Source organism: Prionailurus viverrinus, chromosome B3, assembly GCF_022837055.1.
Source record: "Prionailurus viverrinus isolate Anna chromosome B3, UM_Priviv_1.0, whole genome shotgun sequence".
Classification (NCBI taxonomy): domain Eukaryota; kingdom Metazoa; phylum Chordata; class Mammalia; order Carnivora; family Felidae; genus Prionailurus; species Prionailurus viverrinus.
In genome coordinates this window covers 40,408,503-40,430,886 of record NC_062566.1, presented here as the reverse complement: position 1 = coordinate 40,430,886, position 22,384 = coordinate 40,408,503, and the positions used below count along the sequence as shown (strand labels likewise).

At 40.6% G+C, this 22,384-nt stretch overlaps 1 long non-coding RNA gene across 1 annotated transcript in view; it reads right to left on the bottom strand.

Annotated features, from left to right (window-relative positions):
* Window positions 1-8,151: 8,151 nt before the first annotated feature.
* LOC125168858 (uncharacterized) overlaps window positions 8,152-22,384 on the bottom strand; it is a 70,907-nt gene continuing 56,674 nt past the window's right edge. The window contains exon 4 of the long non-coding RNA XR_007153325.1: window positions 8,152-8,311. This is a non-coding gene — a long non-coding RNA (uncharacterized LOC125168858). The remainder of the gene's footprint in view (window positions 8,312-22,384) is intronic.

Below are 22,384 nucleotides of genomic sequence, written 5' to 3'. Positions count from 1 at the left end.
TTCCAGGCCAATGGATTCAGCGCTCTGGCTATATCTCATGCCTTGACACTAGATGTCAGCGAAGGGTAATTGTTGTCTCAATTTAGAGGCCAGCTCAGGTAGCTGCTGGCACCCTTGGTTCATGTTTTATAGCAAAGGTGAAGTATGGCTCCGTTCCCACTGCACACATATATTACAATAAAAGGGGATATCGGTGCCTAGTGTTTTTAAAGGCTAGTCATAAAAGATGAATAATGAGGCAGTTTAAAGCTAAAAGACAGCTGCCAAGCTCAATGGCCATGATGGATGCCGAACACCCAGTGTGGAGAAAACCCATTCCTCCGAGACCACCATCCAAAAAATTAATTACTACAATTCAGCATCTTTAAATGTGCCACTTAATATACTGCTACCATAATTAAATTTCCAGCCCTGTGACCTTGAGACCATTTCCTGAGATAATAAATGAGATCAAGGTTTAATTGATGCGGATGCAAGTAGAAACTGTCCAAGGATGCAAAGAGCCTCCACACTGTGAGTCAAGGTTGGGGGGTGGGGCTGGGGTGGCTGAGGTGGAGCAGAGTTCTGCTGCTCTGTTGAGTCTGTCCTTCAGTGACGGGGCGGGGGGAAGGGGTGTCTCTTAAACTTTCTGTGTTTGCCACCAGAACACCAGAACAGCACAGTGAGGTGGCAACGGCACAGAACTGGGAATTGGGAAGCTAGTGCTGGGGTCAGAGATGTGTTGCTAAAATTCTGTTTGGCCTTGGACCAGTCACTTCTTCCTGGGCACTGGAAGCTGTTCTCTGTAGGAAGAAGGGCTAGACAACACACTCTCCACAGTTCTTTCTGGCCCTAATGGGCTATAATTCTTTTGGGTAAGCTGAATGGAGAGACATGTTAGTTGCCCCTTTCGCGCTCAGCAACAGAACCCCTGCCTCACCCACCAGCCATCCTTTAAAAACTGTTTGGTAAGCCAGTAGGTTTCTCTATCAACTGTCATGAGTGCTGATGGTGGGTGAAAGGGGTTTGCTAGTATCTCCCCCTGTAGAAGGTCACTGTCTCAAGAGCCAAGTTCCTTGCAGGGTTATGGATGACCCCTTGTCCAGCTAACTTGGGGCATACTTAGGATATATTTAAGACATGAATCTGGCTAAAATGAAAGCAGAAGGCAATTTTAAAGAGTGGAGCCCCATGCAGTCAGAGAGTGGGAGTGGAAGCTCCATGAGTGGAAGAAAGAGTGGGTGATCTTAACCCTGTATGTTGGGCCTCAAGTAGTTTCAATTAAAAATTACTGAACACCAATGAGGCACTAGGGACTGTGCTACAGGCTGGTCTTTGCCCTCAATTTGCTCCTAGCATTTTAGGGAAATGGGAATAAACAAATTCACAACAGTATCCTAGTATAATAATACAGATATGTATAAAGTACTGCTGATCTGGATAGGGCCTTATTAGTTTTGTCTTTCTTTAGTCCCCCATTTCCAGTAGTCTTTCTGAATACCTGCCAGTTGATTGATCTTTGCAGCAGTGCCCCCTTCCCAACATAAACATGGAAATTACAAGCCTTAATTCACCATAGCCTAGGAAGGCTCTGTCTATGTTAGCCTTTTCCCCCCTAGATCAATGCTGAATAAATTCCTCAACCTCTCTGCCTACGTGCATGCAGAGCATATAATACATCCAAGAAAGTGAGTTTAGTACCCGAGGGGACATTTGGCAATGTCTGGAAACATTTTGACTATCATAGCTGGGGTGGGGCTGGCTACTGGCATCTAGTGGGGAGAGGTCAGGGATGCTGCTAAACAACTCACACTGCATAGCACAGCCTCTCCCCACCTCCCCTGAAATCCTGGTCTAAAGTAGTCTATCTAACTTCAACTCAACCAGTTGAAGAGTAATAAAATCAAGTCCACACCTATTGTGACTTTGGTCTTAGTATATCAAAATAACTGGTTTCACTGATTTTTTTAAATTAGTGAATTACTTTCACCTGAATTGGTGGAGTCATAGCACAAAGTGCTGCCAGTTGGTTAAAGCAGGTGTTGAGTGTTCCCAGAATCCTGAGCCTCACATCAAGCAGGAGTCGTGGCAATACAGAAGCAAGCTGCGATCAGAGGGGGTGGGGATAAGAAATATTTTTAAGTTTATTTATTTGAGAGAGAGAGTGAGTGCAGGAGAGAGGCAGAGAGAGAGGGAGACAGAATCCCAAGCAGGCCCTGCACTGTCAGCACAGAGCCAGACTCGGGGCTCAAACTCACGAACCATGAGATCATGACCTGAGCTGAAACTAAGTCGGATGCTTGACTGACTGAGCCACCCAGGTGCCCCAAGCAGTAATCAGAGGGGGTAGAGATAATAAGGACTTCTTTCTTTTTTTTTTTTTAAAGAACTATTTTTATTTATTTTTGGGACAGAGAGAGACAGAGCATGAACGGGGGAGGGGCAGAGAGAGAGAGAGAGAGAGAGAGAGAGAGAGAGAGACAGAATCGGAAACAGGCTCCAGGCTCCGAGCCATCAGCCCAGAGCCCGACGCGGGGCTCGAACTCACGGACCGCGAGATCGTGACCTGGCTGAAGTCGGACGCTTAACCGACTGCGCCACCCAGGCGCCCCAGGACATATTTCTTGAAAAAGAAAACTGACCCAAGGACTGAGCCCTGGAGCACTCTACCCACGGGGTCAAGAAGGTAAGGAAGAACCACCTGAGAAACCTTAGGAGGACTGATCAGATCTGAAGACTAGGAGGAGGACCAAAAGAGAGAAGAGCACCAGAGAGAAACTGAAACACATGTTTTAATGGTGTTTAAGGCTGCGGAGGGGTCAACCCAATGGAACCAGTGGATATTAGTACTGAGATCATGGGATACCCTGACAAGAGCTTGTTCTGTGGAGTGGAAGAAGTGATCTGAGGGGGTTCAGCACAGGATGAAAAGAAAGAAAACAGAGACAGAGACTATACACTCTCTTCTGAGGAATTTTGGTATAAAGGGAAACCAAGAAATTGGGCTGTAGCTAGAAGGGGTTGTGAGACCAAGAGGTGTGTGTGTTTGCAGTTAGATGGGAGATCTTATAACATGTTGGCATGCTGATGAGAATGCTCTACTACAGAAGGAAATATCAGTGGGGACTTGGGTGGCTCAGTTGGTTAAGCATCCAACTTTGGCTCAGGTTATGATCTCACGGTTCGTGGGTTCAAGTCCTGCGTCAGGCTCTGTGCTGACAGCTCAGAGCCTGGAGCCTGCCTCAGATTCTGTGTCTCCTTCTCTGTCTGCCAATCCCCTGCTCACACTCTGTGTCTTTCTCTCAAAAATAAATAATAATTCAAAATTAGAAAAAAGAAGAAAGTATTGGTGATGCAGGAGTGAAAGGTGACACTTTGCCTGAACAATATTTTTGAGTTAGTGAGAAGGGATGGGACTTAGTGCACAAAGGAAGAGTTGACCTAGGACAGCAGGATGGACAGTGCATCCATAGTGTGTGAGTTATCTACTGCTGTATAACAAACTGTCCCAAAATTTAGTGGCTTAAAAAACATGAAAACCCACATTTATTATCTCACACAGTTTGCTCTGGTTAGGCACTTAACAGCATCTAGGCTGGATGGTTCAGGCTCAAGTGTCTCATGAGGTTGCAGTCAAGATGTTGACCAAGACTGTAGCCATGGGAAGCTTTCACTGGGGGCTGAAGAGCCGCTTCCAAGATGACTTACTCAGATGACTGGCAAGTTCATGCCGGTTGTGGACAGGAAGCCTCAGTTCTTCACCAGATGGACCTCTCCATAGGGCTGGCTGCCTGAGTAGACTCACAACATGGCAGTGATCCAAGAAAGAACAGGGTAGAAGCCTCAATGATTTTATAATCTAGTTTGGAAGCTATACACCCTCAGTGTCTCCACATTCTGTTTATTAGAAATGAGTCATAAAGTCCCAGCCAACAGGAAAAAATTTAGACTCAACTTTTTGAAAATTCCTTGAACGTCAAAGAATTTGTGAATATATTTTTAAACCACTACATATAGTAACAGGAAGGAAGTCGGCAGATGCGGGCACAGATGTGGTGAGGGGGGAATCGGTAGATGTTCTCTTCTAAGCACTTCTATGTTTTTATTGAAATGGTAAGCAAGGCATCGGCTGGGAGTGGGCATGGGGAGAAGGTTTTAGAAGGTGGAGGAGATAGAATATAGGATCTAGGAAACAGTTGATGAGATCAGGAAAGTGAATGGACTGCTAGGACTTCCAGGTGAACTAAGCGTCCCTCTAGGGGATTGATCATAAACTTGAAGGGCAGCGACTCAGCAGTTTGGATGACTTTCTCCGACTCCCAACCAGGGAAATCTGAGGATGTAACATGAGAATAAGAAACCCCAACCTCCATGAAGTAGACCATGTTTCCCCACCCCCCGCCCTTTTTAATTAAATGTTAACACACAATTGTTTAAGGAACTTGTTTGTATTAATAAATAACATGTTTATTTGTTTGCTTCTCTCTACAATTTCTTTCATTCTTTTAAGTTTTCCAAAATTAACCACACGTAGGATTTCCCCTCCCTGTTCATTTCACATGAGCAAATGTTCATAGACAGGTGTGAATCAGAGCCTCACAGGGCCCAGAGCTGGTCAGGCCCCACAGGGAGTACTGTTTTCAGGGTGGACTCAGCATTTTAAGAGAGTTCAAGTTTATACTTGATAACCTGGGAAGTCTCGAGAAGAAAGTAGCCAGAATGGCAAAGTGCCATCTTGTTACGGGGAAATGATAGGAGGAGCTGGAATGTTTTGGAAGATACCTGGTCACTGTCTTCAAACACCTGAGAGATGGTGTGGGGTTGCTGCTTCCGGCTATCTTCAGCTTCTCAAGGATGTGCCAGTCAGGAGGGGTAATTGGGGTGATTATCCTGGAACAGGGTGCTCATCACAGGATGATGGACAGAAGGCGTCCCTTCTGACATACGTCAAGAGTTGCTTTTCTGAGAGGTTAAGGCTTCTCCATCCAGCCGGATAGAAGTCAATTCCCTCCTTAAAGGGACAGATCGTGGGAACTTATGCATGGGGTAGGTTGGGGCAGTGGGTAGGTTAAGCCCAACCTCGGGGCATGCTGCCAGCTACCCCAGAGCGAAGTTGGAGGATGTGAAAACAAAGGCTCTCATCTTCCTGTTTCAACACTGCCTTCACCCACGACCTCACACACAGGTGCTATGTGGCCAAGCAAGTGGCTGCGTTATACCGCTGAGGGCCACACTGGAACTGGTGGTAGAAGTCCCAGCAGGACAGACTTCTGTTCTTGTGAGGAAAACGTCCCAGTAGGTGGAAATACTTAAAACATGAAAAGGACTCCCTACAAGCGGTGAATTCACTCCCCCTTTCAGGAAGCATCTGCCAGGCTCCTTTGGAAAGAAAGCCTGCAACAGGAGGGAGGTCAGACGGGCTGACTTCACTTCCAAGTCCTCCTCCGCCTCTGCGATGCTGTGATCTGGTCACCTGGGGTCTTCTCAGCGAACAAATGTTTATTGAGCTCCTACGGCGTGACGTCCCGTGTACTGAACACCTCTTGTACTTCACTTCAGGTGTTCTCGGACTCGCCTGCCATGCGGCCTCGGCTGTGGTGCCCAGGTTTCTGCAGCCTGCCATTTTACTATTCATAACGTCCCCCGGAGACATTCATCTTGGTTCAAATTTTAATTACAAACTAGTATGGCCACTGATAGTACAACATCAGAGACCCTGGGTCACAGGGAAGCAAACCAACTTGTTGAAGCCTGTATTTATTTGGTATGGAATATGACTTAAGAAATAGAGACTGTTTTCTAGAATCCTTTTCAACGCAAAGGGTCTGATGTGAACTTGGCGACTTGTCTTAAATTCTTTATACACTTTTTGGAGGGTATTTTCCAATACACTGCTATTTGATACTACATCGTTGGTGTGGAAGTTTTTCTTTGGCATTAAGTGGATGTTATTAAGTTTTTCATAAAATATGACTTTTGTAATTTGATTTTTTTGATATGAAATATAGTCACACAATTCAAGCTTCTGTCTCTTGTCCCACAGCTGAGTCTCCTCATGAATGACCAGTTACTGGTTTCTTATTTATTCTTCCAATTTTTATGTACATTCAGGCCAATACACATGCACATATTTTTCTTCCTGTTTTAATAATATTTTTACATGATAGCATACTATGTATATCTTATGCATCTTGCTCTTTTCTCTTAATATATCTTTGAGATCTTTTCATTCCAACATATATATAAATTTATCATTCATTTTTATAGTTGTATAGAATTCCATTGTATGTATATCGCAATAAACAATTTTATACGAGTGTCACATTTATGCGGGCAAGTGTATCTATAGAATAAATTTTCTGGAAGAGGAAATGTGGCATCAGAAATCACATGCATTTGTAGTTTTGATATACATTGACACCCTGCCCTCCATTGGCCTTGGAGCACCATCCACAATGTATCAGAGTGACTGATAATTTTTTATCACTAAATATTTTTTTAACTTTTTAAATATTAATAAATAACTTCAGATATTTTTTAATGAGGGTTAAGCAAGTGAGATCAAGCTGTATCTACTTGAAACATATTTTCAAGAAAGAGAAATTGGAATCAACATCACTCCAAAACAGAAGTCTATAGAGGAGTGCCTGGGGGGCTCAGCAGGTTAAGCATCCAACTTCAGCTCAGGTCATGATCTCACAGTTTGTGGGTTTGAGCCCCACGTTGGGTTCTGTGCTGACAGCTCAGAGCTTGGAGCCTGCTTTAGATTCTGTGTTTCCCTCTCTCTCTGTTCCTCCCCCACTCATGCTCTGTCTCATTCTTTCAAAAATAAACTTAAAAAAATTTTTTTAAAAAAGTCTACAGAGAACATTTTATGACATAAACCCTGAGGTTAAATTTCTATTCCTATCACTCGTGGGTTTAGAGGTTTTATTTCCAAAGACTGAAATGCTCAAGCTTCTGATCTCTCTTTTCTCTTCCTTTGTGTATCAGTTAAGTGAGTTTCTCAGCTCCCCTGACTGCCAGGAAGGGTGGTTCTCTCTGTTGCACATCACAACAGGTTGTGATGATATCATATGCAATGAGCTCTTTCTCTCTCTCCTTGAACTTATTGCTTTCTCCTGGGACTTTTGTTTCTTCCCCGGGCACACTCCTATCAGTGACCAGTCCCCTTTTCAATTCTTTCTCATTGATTTTTCTTCTCATAATTAGTAGACTCTTGAAACTGCCTTAACCTACATTCCCTATTGTGCTAAAGGGGTCTAGCCTTTGCTTACATCATTTATCTCCTGTTGAAGTTTGCAAGTCAACCTAGCAGTTCTTGCTTAATAGAGATTTTAGTATAGCTGACTCTTGAACAACACGGGTTTGAACGGTGTGGTTCCATTTACATGTGGATTTTTGGTTTTTGATAAATACAGTATAGAACTGCAGATGGATTTTCTCAACATTTTTTTTCTAGCTTAATTTGCTGTAAAATTCACTAGATAATACATGTAACATACAAAATAAGTGCTAATTGACTATTTATGTTATCATTAAGGCTTCCGGTCAACAGTAGGCTATTACTAGTTGAATTTTGGGGAAGTCAAAAGCTATATATATTTTCGATTGTGCAGGGGGTCAGTGCCCCTCATCCCCACATTGTTCAAGGGTCACCTGTATATCTCAACAACTGTATTTACATGTTGCCATTCTTTCCCCATCCAGGAGTAACATACATACATGTTCGGAAGGGGGCGCACTTCTTCCAAGGCAGTATGGGCTTGTAGTGGTTGATGCCCAAGGAAAAGAGCCCCAGAGCTGAGGTGACTGGCCTTTTGGCCTTTAGAATTTACTAGCAGCGGCTGCTACTTTAATGGAACAGTGGTCATTGGCCAGGCACTTCACACTCATTAGCTCGTTTAACCCTGGTCATAAACTCATGAAGAGACTCCTGTTATTAATCCTATTTTACAGATAAGGAATCAGAGGATTACCAAGTTGGAGTTACTTACCCAAGGCCACAGCTCACAAGAGCCCAAAGTCAACATGCAGTCCCACTCCACTACTGGGCACTCACCAGGTGACTTTGAACAAGTTTCCTCCCCCCCTTACTTCTCTACATCCTTTGTCCCTTTCATCTTTGGTCAAAAAAAACCCTCATAATTTCTCTTTCTTCCTTTGTTTTTAAATAACTGTCATAGTGTTCTCTGTAGTAGGAGAGACCAAGGAACAAGCAATTAGCACTTGCCTTGACTGATGCTCAACTTCTTTTGCATCCTCACCTCCACGTCTCACAGGCTCATTACAAAATCCACTTCCAAACGTGTGGGGGAGTATTTACTGAAACCTGAAGGGAAAGGGAGGGCAAAGGGTAAATCACACCTTTTAGAAACACATTCCTGGATTCAACCAATGTCTGCTGATCTCTAGCCCCATGCCAGACAGATGATTGCATGAACCCTTATTTTAAGGAACTGTTAAAAAACCTCCTGGGGTGGGGGCGGGGGGGTGGCGGCGGAGAAAGTCATATAAGCAACTATGGCAGAAGACAGAATGAAAACAAGTGTTTATGTCTCATAAAGGTCCCTCTGTCACCCTGTATTGCATCTCTTATGCATAGAATTCCATAGACAACCTCATTCAAAAGCAAAATTTCCCTTTAAACAGGAAGAACTTGGAAAGCAAGGGAGCATACAAAATTGGTTTCCAAATGATTTGCTAGTGGATTTTCTTTGCAACTTTGATCGCATTGAATTCTCTTTAGTAAATTAGGGTGAGATGTAGAAAGATTAATGAAGGATGCCGACCATAGTATACTGCCTTCTCCACTAACTTAAAAAAATGAAACTATGAGGGCAATATCATGCAAATACAAGATTATAAAGGTGTTCTATGAAGGAATAAAGTTCATCTTCAACAAGGAATCCTATTATTTTATAGTCACATGTATCGAACCTTAGGAGTTAGTTCTATAAGCCATAAGCCCTATGCCTCCCCAAATAAAATAATAAACAAAAATCTGAAAAATTCTGTTACCACTTTCTTTTCATATATCCTGCGAGAAGGAGAAAAGATGGGTGAGAAAGAAAGCTATCAAATGATGCCCTCAAACTCTCAGTCATCCTGTCAAGCAGATCATAAATAGATAAGACCACTGACAGGTAGACAAAAGCTCAGCATGATCTTGCTAGAAGCCAAATAGGGGAAGCCCCAAACCCAAAGGTCATGAATTAGTCTGATTTTAAATTTTTACATTGTTTAATTATAGGAGTCCAATCGTTAAATTTAGTCAACCAGAAAAAGTCCTGGAGGATCAAAGTACATTGCTGTAGTGGCATTGAACAACGTCTAGGAATATACTTTTTCCCCATCTGCTGCTTAGGTAGCCTGTGCTGTCAGCAGAAACCCCAAGATGGCATTCTTGCCTTATTTTTCTAAATGACTCCTTTGGTTTTAAAAAAAAAAACTGTCTGAAATCCTCACGAGGTTGGGTGGCTAGCTTTGGCGGAAGGGGTGGAGAGGGGAAACATGACATTCTTTCTATTATTTAATCATCAGTGTTGAGTGGGTCGAAAAGGCAGTTGCCCACTGGATATGATTTCAGGTATACCATAGAAAAAAGAAAAAGCCCCTTGTTCACAATGATTTCTGCCTGCTGGTCAGCAGTAGCCCAGTAAGTCATTATCAGAAACAGATAAGAAAACTGGGGGTGTTAATTATCTAGCAGGACCCGAAGGAAAAGGACGTAGAAAAGATAAACTTTGGCTGAACCAGAAATTGAGGGGAAATCATCATTGGTAACCTCTTAATTTGATTTTATAGGATAGAGCCTCTGTTCACCTATTATTTAATATTCCTAACAATCCTGCATGAGGCAGCAATATCACCACTCCCAGATTCCATACAAAATGCAGTTCGGGAGATGCTCTGAATTGTCTAACACTGTGCAGAATAATCCCAGAACAGTTAGGTCACTGGGATGATGCTGGAGAGAGTCACAATGGGAGTCATGTGGCCCTTCCCTCTCGGGCAGCTCCTTCCCATTGATATTTAAACATACTCCAACCTTTGCCATCCTTTGCTCTGCTGTGAAATCCAATGCGTATGCTTGAGTCTAGGTTCTCTTGACCTCTAAGCAGAAACTGACGCTATTGATCATTCTCTTCTTCTTAAAACACTTTTCCCCCTTAAAGCTGAGATCCTTCCCTGGTTTTCCTCCTAGCTTCTGGCTCTCCCATTTCAAGTCTCCTATGCAGGCTTATTTGTCTCTACCCAGTCACCATAGACAAGCTCCTCCTGGTCTCTCCTAGTTCTTCTGTCCTTTCCCCTTACCTCACTCCATACATTTCCACTGTGGTAATTGCTAGTGACTTTCCAATTTAAGTCTCCAGCCGTGACCTCTCCTGTGAGCCCCAAACCTACTCAGCACCTTTACGTGGCTATCTCAAAGACATCTCGAATTCAGCATGTTCTGTCCCACACTCAAACTGGGTCCTCTCATATTTCCTAATTAGGTGATTTATGCCAGCATCTGAAAATGCTGGCTAAGCCAGAAACCTTCAATTGGTCCTTGGCCCTTTTCTCTTTCTTCCCCCCTACAGCCATCCATCACCATATCTTCTCGGTTTAATCTAAATGTGCCCACTTTCCATCTTTGCCACTGCAGCTATACTAAACCTAAGCCACCACCACCTCTTGTCCACACTTCCCACCCTTCTCCCTATACACTCTGGTTTCTTATTAATCTCCATAATGAAATCAGGGTAATTTTTTCAGAACATGAATCTGGTCATCATTTGATTCAAAATATGTCAGTGACTCTCAATTGCCCTTGTGATGAGGACCAAAATCGTCAGCATGTTTTACAGGGTGTGGTTTGGGCCTTGCTACCTTTCTAGCTTCATCTTACACCTTCAGCCCCTGTCCCCAACCTAAACTTGTCCTATGTACTTTAACTGTATTGTTTCTTGCTCCAAGGCCCCCACCCATATCTTTTCATCTAGCAGATCTCAGATCAAGGGTTATCTTCTCAGGCAAGGCTCCCCTAACCTCTTCCTCTCTCCCAAGTAAAGTACCTTTGACATTACCCACCTTCAAAGAATGGTTACCAGCCTTCAATGTGCTCATCTCAGTTTGTCACTATGCATTCCTTGACATGATTATTTGATTAAAGTATACCTTTCCTATTACAGTCTAGGCTTGGTTTGGCTCGCCATTTTAATACTAACTACAAGCATAGGGCCTGACATATAATAAGTGCTCAGTAAATATTTGTTAAGAGACGGAATACTGAGAAAGGAATAGCAAGATCAACATCTATTTCACTATTTCACCTGGTTCCAGTCACACTATAGATTTTCACGGAGAGCTAATATTATCCATATCACACTTCAGGGGTCTTAAAGAAGAATGTCCAATTTGGTTACTTTTTAATGTCATCAATCAAGTCCCATAGACGTTTTTAACTTAAGAAGCAAGGTGATACAACCTTAAAAATAAACATCTGCTTACTGAAACTCCTCTCTCTCCTAAATAGACATCCAGATATATTCCACAAGTTACCAAGTTGGGTTTTTGTCATCGGGAAAAGGAAAGCATTCCACAGATAGAAGGCCTTGTTGGAGAAGATGGATGTCCTTGCTCAAACCAGAGGAGAGCGGACTCAATCCCAGTTGCTAAGAAATGAAAATTTCCCTAGTACAATGTGACTACTGGAAAGTGAGCCAAGAAGAAAGAAATCAGCGGAAGGAGGAACTGCAGTAGGAAAACAGCCATGTCATGTGGGGCTGAGAGTATCCGAGAGCCATCTACCTCAGAAAAGGAAAATGGTCAACACAAAAATGTGATAATGATATAAACATACTAGGCCAACATAAAACACTCTATAGATTTTCCTTAGGGCTAATGTGAGAGAAAGCTTTCAAAATTAAAGAAGCTACACTCGGGAAGCACACGCTTCATGCTAAATCTAGTAACTGCTAAACCCAGTTCTTGCAGTTAAGAAATGATAGGATTCCTCTGAAAACAAATTTGTAGATAAGGAAATGTGACATTTCAGTGGGCCGCAGTTTTTATTACAAGTTTACACATTGTGGGTTTTCTCCAAAAGCACCTTATGGTTATGTTGATATACACACTGGCTTTCTGGAAACATTTAATTTATTCAAGCTGCTTGTTAGTAGCCAGATGTTTTAAAGATTTTACCACTGTGGTTGAATTCAACAACAAATTGGTGGGTTATTTCCTAAACCAATTTGTTTGGGTAGAAATTTAATAGATCTCTTTTAAAGCCCTGAAGTATATAGCAAAATTAATATCTAACTATAAACATAGAAACTCATGATGGATAATTTATCTTTTGCATTTACTTGTCATGTTTATTCATCAAAATCCATGCATAACTAAGAAAACTAAATAAATATTACTTTTCTTTTTTAAAAATTAAAGAGCTCTAACTTCTGATTCTAAGACAAGTTAAATACAAACTCTAAGAGATGTATTTTTAAAGGTAGGGTTTTTTCTTCTTCAGTCTAATTTAGCATCTCTGGGATAAACAAGATGTTTTACATATGCTGCTAGGAATAATTGATAGTTCAAGCTTCTGTGTGTTATACTTGTTAAAATATTTGCATTCAAAAGCAAAGTCAGAATTGTAGCTCAAGGCTATATGTATATCTTTCCTAAGGAACACAAGACATAAATAGCATTTTGAGTTGTAATTGTTTTGAAATTATAAATTTAAAGATACAGACATGCAATTTTTTTTTTTAAAGATGACACTGTCTTCTTCATTCAAGCTTTTGCAGTGAATGTATGTATGTGTCACACACCGGCAGGGATTGCATATAAGAATAAGGTTGAGTGCCTGTCCTTAAGAAGCTCGGAGTCTAGTGAGGGCATACTGACTATAATCTGCTAATTGCAGTCTAGTGTAATAGGTACTGCAATTGAGGTAAGTACTGGGATCTTGGGAACAAGCTGGAAGAGTTGTGTCCTGGCTATTAGTGATACTGACTGAGATCCTGGGGCTTCTTTCTGACACATGCTAGGATTGCATTTCTTCACTTCTTTAAAGTTAGGCATGGCTTACTTTGGCTAATGAAATATGAGTGGAAGCAATGCAAGTCACATCTAGGTGGAAAGGCTTTTTCCTCCATCATGACCAGCAGTAAGTATTCCAGACGGTAGAGGATCCACTGGGCTGGAACCCCAAGGGAGGATGATATGGAGCAGAGCCCCTGGTTAATGTGCAATAGACATACAGTGTGCATCAGAAATAAACCTTTATTTGTTTAAGCCACTGAGATTTGGAGGATGTTTGTTATTGCAGCACAAGCTAGCCCCTACTGACTACGATGTGCTTTACTCCAGACTTGGAGAACTAGAAGTTTCTCAGTGTGCACGAGGCTAAGCTGAGACCCAAATAATGAGTAAGAGTTGTCCAGGTAAAGAATTGAAGGGAACAGTGTTCTAGAGGTAAAAGTACATGCAAAGCCTGGGAGCAGGATGAGAATTCAGCATGTTTGGGGAAGAGTTTTTTTTTTCTTATTTTTCAAAATACAGAGTAGAGCAGTCCAACAGAGCTATTGGAGACTATGCCGAGTAGAGGTAATACTAATTACTTATCAAGGGTATTATTCCAAAGCGTTTCTAACTGGTTTATGTGGGCTCTTGGACACAGAATGGAGAAATAAAGAACCAAATTACTGTAAGCCAAAATAATGGAACTTGTCCTTTATGGAAAATTCACCAGCAAAGGTCTCCTCTTTCCAGAAGGGTTTTTTTTTAATTTAAATTTTTAAAATTTAAATTCTAGTTAGTTAATATATGTGGTAAATTGACTTCAGGTGTAGAATTTAGTGATTCATCACTTAGAGATAACACCCAGTGCTCATTACAACAAGTGCCCTCCTTAACTCGGATTACCCATATAACCCATCCCCTGCCAACCTCCCTCCATCAACCCTCCGTTTGTTCTCTATAGTTAAGAGTCTCTTATGGTTTATTTCCCTCCCTCTTTTTTTCCCTTTCCCTATGTTCATCTGTTTTGCTTCTTAAATTCCACGTATGAATGAAATCATATGGTATTTACCTTTCTCTGACTTATTTCGCTTAGCATAATACACTCTAGCTCTATCCACGTTGTCGCAAATGGCAAGATTTCATTCTTTTTGATGGCTGAGTAGTATTCCATTGTGTGTGTGTGTGTGTGTGTGTGTGTGTGTGTGTGTGTGTGTGTGGTGTGTGTACACACACCACATCTTCTTTATCCATTCATCAGTCAATGGACATTTGGGATCTTTTCATGATTTGGCTATTGTTGATAATGCTGCTGTAAACATTGGGGTGTGTGTGCCCCTTTGAATCAGTATTTTTGTGTCCCTTGAGTAAATACCCACTAGAGCAATTGCTAGGTCATAGGGTAATTCTATTTTTTTAAATTTTTTTTAATGTTTCTTTTTATTTTTGAGAGAGAGAAAGAGAGAGAATGAGCGGAGGAGGGGCAGAAAGAGAGGGAGACACAGAATCAGAAGCAGGCTCCGAGCTGTCAGCAAAGAAGCTTGATGTGGGGCTCGAGCTCACGAACAGTGAGATCATGACATGAGCCAAAGTCGGACACTCAGCCGACTGAGCCACCCAGGCACCCCTCTATTTTTAACTATTTGAGGAAACTCCATTCTGTTTTTCAGAGTGGCTGTACCATTAGAGTGCAGCACTCCCACCAACAGTGTAAGAGAGTTCCCTTTCTCCATATCCTTGCCCACATCTGTTGTTTCCTGTGTTGTTAATTTTAGCCATTCTGACAGGTGTGAGGTGGTATCTCATTGTGGTTTTGATTTGATTTCCCTGATGGTGAGTAATGTTGAGCATCTTCTCATGTATTTGTTAGGCATCTGTATGTCTTTGGAAAAATCTCTGTTTACGTCAGAAGGGATATTTATATTCCTTATATTCTTGCCTCACTTTGCAGTTACTTCTTTGTATATAGACTCAAATGAATTTTTTTGGCTTATTAAAGTCAGTTATGCCTGCGTCCATGCATATCTACCATACTGTAAGCTCCTTGAAGGCAAGGTTCATATCATTTTTATTTTTATTGTACTGTATTTTGCATTGTAGGTAGTCAATAAATTCCTATTAAGACAGCTACCACCATTTTAGGAGTCTAAAACCAGCTCACAGCCTTGACTAGCTTCTAAATAACTGCTTGAAAATGGAAATAAATCTCTGTGCAGAACTGGGGATATATCCATTTAAAAATGCTCCAGAAACATACTGAAGTCTTTTGATGACAGTGAAGGCTGTGGACTTATGAAATTTGCTGCCGAAGACCTAGATTTTAGAGCTACTACATCCTGGTTGTGAGTCCTTGGGTTTAACTTTCATCAGGTTGGTTTCCTAACTTGTGAACTGCAAGGGAAGTCTGCCCTACTCATCTCTCAAGAATACTGGGGGACCCAAAAAATATGAGAATTTTAAAGTGCTGTAGAATACGATGTGATATTCAGGTTACTGCTGTTAGCAGCATGGCTCTTGGATCATTAGAGGAAGTGGATGTCATGCAAAGCCTGTGCAGTTGATTAGACCTGGGTTTGAATTCTTTCTTCAATTAATAGTTCAATTTCAATAGTTCAATTTCTTCAATTAATAGCTGCATAATCTTGGTCAAGCAATAAAATCCCAGCATATACCAATTTGCCACTGATTTAAACTAGAATAATGTACTTATTTTATATAAATACTCTTAGGGAAGGCTGGCATACTAGAAGGGCATTGAACTTCGAAATCATATAGGCAGAGTTCAAATCCCACTTCTACCACTTATTAGACAGGTGACTTGGCATGTTAATTAACCTCTTAGAGCCTCAATTTCCAGATCAATATGATGGGGATGGTATTACCTCGTCTCCCAGGGTTAAGAGACTACCTGAAGTAGAAAATGCTGACTAATTATGCCTCTGAAATGTTAACATATCTGTTTATCACAGAGCAAAGTCCATCCCTAAAAATTCTGAACTCATGCCATTCGTGAAAAAGGCTCGCTAAGACTCAGAAACTTGTACAGGGGCCTCTTCCCTTATCTCAACATAGAGAAATGACTGAATGAATTTGAAATTAAACCTCTTGTCAATCTGAATCTGTGACTCACCAGACCAGACGATTCCTGTTCACCTGGAGGGATCCAAGGCAGCTCATGAGAACTCATCATCTTCCCTTTCTCTTTCCTTTCTGGGGAGTGACAAGGACTTGTTTTCCCTGGGGTCGTACAAGGAATGTTAGGAGAGAAAAAAAAGAGAGAGAGAGATCTGGGCCACATTCCAATAAAGACCATGGCACCACATGGGCACCACAGTCAAATTTTTGTTTGTTTTCTGAAGGACACAATCTTGGCCCAATACAATGGCTTGCTGTGGTCATCTGTCATGGTCCAGAGAGGAGCAGATCTGCCAGTGTGCCGTGCCACTCCTCACACACAACTGCTGACGTCCGTTCTTGACAAAATGGTGTGAGCAAGCTGTCTGCCAGGCCCCTGCATATGCCGTGAGTGTGGTTTGCACAGTAGCATCGGTATCTCCTGAGATCTTGTTAGAAATGCAGACCCTCAGGCCCCACCTCAGACCCACTATCCCGATCTACAAGTTAACGAGGTTTGTGTGCACTTTGCAGTTTGTGAAGCACTTGGCTACAAAGTCTAAATAATGCCTGACACCAGGTGCCAAAGAGAGCCATTATGTAGGAATTACTGGGGAGGAAACCCTCAAATCTCTTCACCAAGATTCTTAAACTAGACAAGGTCCTCAATTAATGAAGCCCAGGTCTCCCTGCCCTACCACACATGTATACTACTCTGAATGCAATAAAGACATTATTCACTTTCTAACAAGGATCTTTAGATTTTGGGAGTTGCATAAAATCATATAGCTAGGCAGTCGCTAAAATGTAAAATAACCTTCCTTTTTTGTAACTATTGGTTTTGGCTGATAGAAGTCATGCATATAGTCATATTTCAGAGAAATTACCATGCCTTAATGAGAACTTTAGGTTGAAGGAAGACATTTCAGTCAAATGATACTGAAATTGATATGATCAAAATGAAATATGTGGCATATTTATCTAATCAGCTAGAGCTGCAATCGCTAACCATAGTCATTTACAGCTCAATCAACTCATCTAGTCATTATCAGCTAATGATACAATGAGTGATTACTCCCACATGGAGATAATAAGTGAGTTCATGAAAATCAGCACTTCTGTTATGAAAGTGTGACAGGTAGGACTGAAAATAAGGTCTTTGAATGCCGTTAGCGCCTCGCTTACCTGACAAAAATCTAATAGGAAAAAATGGAATGGCAGAGATATAAGATGAGGTACAACCCCTTTGAAAAGCAACTTAGCAACGTGTATCAAGAATCATTAAAATGCTCACACCTTTTCATCATGTAAAATATTTCTTCTTTTTTCTGTTAGTTTGAAACAATATCAAACTTTCAAAAATTGGAACTGGAGAACTTCTCCTGTACCGTTTGAGAGTAAGCTGCTGCTAAGATACCCTTGTCATCCTTGAATATTTCAGAGTGAATTTCCTACAAATGAATACATTCTCCTCCATAACCAGAATACAACCTAAAAATTAGGAAATTAACATGGATGCATCACTATCCTCTTCTCTTGTCTTCACACTCTATTCAACTTTTGCTCATTGTTTCAATAATGTCTTTACAGTAAAAATATCCAATTCGGAATTACGTGTTGCTTTCAGCTGTCGTGGCTCTTTAGTTTCCTTCAGTAAGAAACAGTTCCTCCTTCTGCCCTTGTTTTTCATGGTCATGCCACTTTTTAAGACTACAGACTTGTTATTAGTTTGGGTTAGTCTGATGTTCCTTTATAATTTGATTCAGGTTATATGACTTTGGTAAGAATATCAGAGAAGTGATGGCGTGTTCTTCTCATTGAATCCTCTCAGGTGGCACATAATTTTGATTAGTCTCATTACTGGTTATATTACCTGCAATCACTTCATTGATGTGTTATTTACCAAATTTCTCTACTGTAAATTCTTTTTCCCTTTGCAACTAATATCTGTTAGATAAGAAGTTACTTGGAAATGATATAAACATCCTTTACCTCACTATTTATTTATTTATATCATGTGTTTGTTTAGATTAGTATGTATTTGTTCCTCTTTTATTCAATGGGTTTTCATCTGTTACCTCATTATTTGTTTTGCTGCTCAAGTTGTCCAAGATTTAGCTAGTGGGAACTCCTTCAAGTTGGTTTTTATATTGTTTTGACATGTCCCTATTATTCTCTGAGGACTTTTTCTCTTTCTGGGACAGGATGTTTTACGCTCATCATACTTTGCCTGCACCAGCACAGGAATCTTCTATTTTTCCAAGACTCCCTGGGTCCCTTTAGCGGAGAATCATATTTAGAAACGAAAATCTGGAAGCTAGATGTGTTCATTGCACAGTGACACTGGGAGCCATGACACTCAGGCCTCTTCAGTATCCAGAGCTAGAGGATGAATATCTATATATATCTAGAAATAAATAGGATATGGAGAGAGATATTTATATCTACCTATTCAACCATGAATACAAACTGATACTTTCAATTTGAATCTGACACCACATGGTTTCTTGTAGTTTTCTTCTTTTCAGTAACTCCCTTCTTTGACAATGGGAAACTGGACTTACATTACTGTCAGTATATTTACTTATCTGGTTAACCCACTTGTGTGTAAGTAATTGCCAGTCACCGCCGCTACCCTTCATCCCCACAGGACACCTTTACTGTCCCTCTCTCAGCCTCCAGGGTTTCCCTCATCCCACCTACTATTCTTTGCTCCATGTAATAGCTTTTATGTTTAGCAGACTTAATATATTTGGAGTTCAATTTACTTATTTTTCAGGAAATTTTAGGAATATTTGATTTGTAGGATCTTATTTATCGCTAATAAATAATAATAGCCAATCAGAACAGAGTTCTCTTAAGTTCTCTTCAAGAGACTTTATAATCTAGATTATTACAGAGATAGGAAAACGTTTTGTATTCACTTTATGAAAGGTAAAAAACTTTCTGAATTGTAGACACATAGACACACATACATGTGGAGAGTGTACGTCTTCAGTTCTACAATTTTATTCAAAGGTTAATAGTAAGATAGCCACACAAAAACTCACAGGTCCAAATATCAAAGAACTGTTCACTCTCCTGATGAGCATGAAATTCTAATTGGTTTGAGCTCAAAATAGACAAATGAGCAAACAAAAAAGACTAACAACCTAGATTTTCTATTTTTTCACCCATTAGAGAGCAGACCTCTATAGTCCATTAATCCATTTACCTCTTTTACCAAATAGTCAGATAAGGAAACCAGATTTCACTAATTATTGCTGCCACCATAACTTATTCCTCATGTGTGAACCAGAAACAAAACGAAAATATAAAATCAGTGGGGAGAGAGAAGGGGGGGAAACTCTATAGAAACACAGAGGCAGAAAAGTTCAAGTTCTATTACCACTTGAGATTTATCTCTGGAAGCCAAGAAAAGATGTGCCGGGTCTTAATCCACCCCTCACCCCTACCCTCCACCTCCTCCTAATAGGTGTAGCTCTGTGGCAATGCAGTTAACTTGACTCTGACAGGGACAGAGGATTCCGTCCTGGTGGCTGAATTCCAAACTGTTAAAGGATAATTAAAAAGAAATACAGTCATGCCTCTGATACAAATACCAAGTGAATATGTACCAAAGATTTCAGTTAACTTATTAACTAATGAGGGAACCAGTAAGATATTATAACCCGTTTCTCTAAGGACTTTTAGAAAAAGGAAAGAGATCGGGGCGCCTGGGTGACGCAGTCGTTTACCAGGTCACGATCTCGCGGTCCGGGAGTTCGAGCCCCGCATCGGGCTCTGGGCTGATGGCTCAGAGCCTGGAGCCTGTTTCCGATTCTGTGTCTCCCTCTCTCTCTGCCCCTCCCCCATTCATGCTCTGTCTCTCTCTGTCCCTAAAAAAAAAAAAAAAAAAAAAAAAAGAGAAAGGAAAGGGGGGAAAAAAAGAGAAAGATACAGAGGAAGAGAAAGAAAAAAGCACTTACTACATAATTTTAATTCAGACCCTTAATCCAAAGGAAAAATCTAAATAAAAAATACAGTTTATGCATAAAGATGTTCATTTCAGTATTATATTTAATAGATGCAAATTGGAAGCAGTCTAATTGCCCATCAATAAGGAAATGAATAAACAATGGTAAACACATGGATTATTAAGCAGTTACTAAAAATGGTGGTTGGGGACCTCCTGCTTAAGAGGGCAATTTGAGCACGTATTGAATCTGAGAACAACAAAATCCAGAAGCAAGTGCATGCTATGATTTCAGTAACCATATATTCCAGCTTACTTGGGACAGTACCAGTGTGTCCTTGTTGTGTGGTTATTAATCTCCCTTTTTGCTTTCAAAAGTGTCTCAGTTTAGATGATAAATTATATGGTCACTTTAACTATCATGGGTTGGCTGCAGGATCTAATCTCATTCTTGGCAATTTTTCTGGGAAACCTCCTAGAAGAGGAGACCACGAATAATTAGAATCTTTCTGCAGTATTTACACTCAATTTATACTTAGATAGATCAGAGCAGTGGCTGGCATATTATAAGCACTAGAAAACGCTAGCTTTTGTCATTATTACATTTGATGTGACTAGATAAGCTAAGTTCATATAGGGCACTTGCTACAGCTGTTCTTTATGAGAACAATCTTGGACTTGGTACACTGCCTGGAGTCATCTGGGCTTTCATAACGAAGATGTGAACAAAACTCACAAGCACAGAGGTGATGCTCTCTGCTGTAACTACTTCTGCTATAATAGCTCGTTCATTATTTTCCATTGGCTTCTACACGTAAGAAAATGACAGCACATTTAAACTTTTCCTTTCTCCACTTCTTTGGACTAAAATGTTTGAATAGGGTCTCAACAATTTTCAGACTCATCTGAACTCATACAAGCAGACCAGCACATATCTTGTGGAAAACCTTTGAAAAGACAGAGCAATTCAAGAGAAGGGGACAAATCTCAGCAATCAAATTGTCTCTTATTACTGAACCAACAGATAAAACTGTGTAAGATTTCAAATAAGTGTTCTCATCAAGATGTAGGAGGAATTTGAACGTACAAAGCTAGAGAGGACATGAATAGAGCACTGTGCAGAAAATGCAGCTCAAAAAAGATGTTGTAGAGGTGAAAAATACAAGCACTGAAGCAGAAGAAGCAAACTACAGGTACTTATAGGAAATTGATCGCTATTAATGTTCTCTCCTGACTTAGAGAAGATTTATGAGAAGAGATAAACTTTGAAGACAGGCAGCAAAAATTCAAAATATGTATACTAGAAATTCTAGAAGGAGAAGACCAAGCAGACAGAAGAGAAGTAATAATCAAAAGTTCTACCAGCTGATGAAAGGCTTGAATATTCAGAGCCAAAGGGTTAAGTGAGTGGCTGGCAAATTAGTGAGAAAACTCACGCCTAGACAGGTTTTATTGTATTGTGGGGGGGGGGGGGGAAGGATTCCTCTAAGTATTTACAAAGTAAAATGAAATGTCAAATTTCTTTACTGCAACACTAAATTTGAGAAGACAATAGAGCAAAAGCTACCAGAGGGTTGAAAAGAAAGGAATGGGACCTGAAAATCTGATTTCAAGTATAGAAGCCTCAGAAAGATATAATCAGAAATGCAGATATGTTGAAACCACCAAAAGCATATCTTTCTTTTAAAAGTAAAAATATGTCAGGATGCCTGGGTGGCTCAGTCAGTTAGGTGCACGACTCTTGATTTCCGTTGAGGTCATGACCTCATGGTTCATGGAATTGAGCCCCACATCAGGCTCCACACTGACAGCACAGAGCCTGCTTGGGATTCTCTCTCTCCATCTTGCGCTGCCCCTTCCCTGCTTACACTCTCCCTCACTCTCAAAAATAAATAAATAAACTTGAACAAAAAATAAAAAAATACAAGTAAATAAGTGAATCAAAATAAAGAACTCAAGAATATATAAGGCTCAGTACAGAAGAAATGGTAGAAAAACAGAGACAATGCAAATGTTAAAAAGCAGTCTTCAAAAGCATCACAATGTAAATGTAGTAATAATCAGCCTGGATATAAAAATCTCTGCTCATACCAAGAAAAGAAGTAAGACAGAAGGAGAGAAAGGAGGTAATAGTATGGGAAATTATACAAATTTTATAGGAAGAGGTAAACATATTTTGATGATTGATACTGACAAAGAAACAGGCTCAAACATTTTTAGAAAATTCAACAATGTAGTTACAGAGACAAGCATACAGAAAAAACACCATTATTACATGGAATGTCAAAGAAACACAAAAGAATAAGACAAGATGGTACAAGAAAGCCCAAC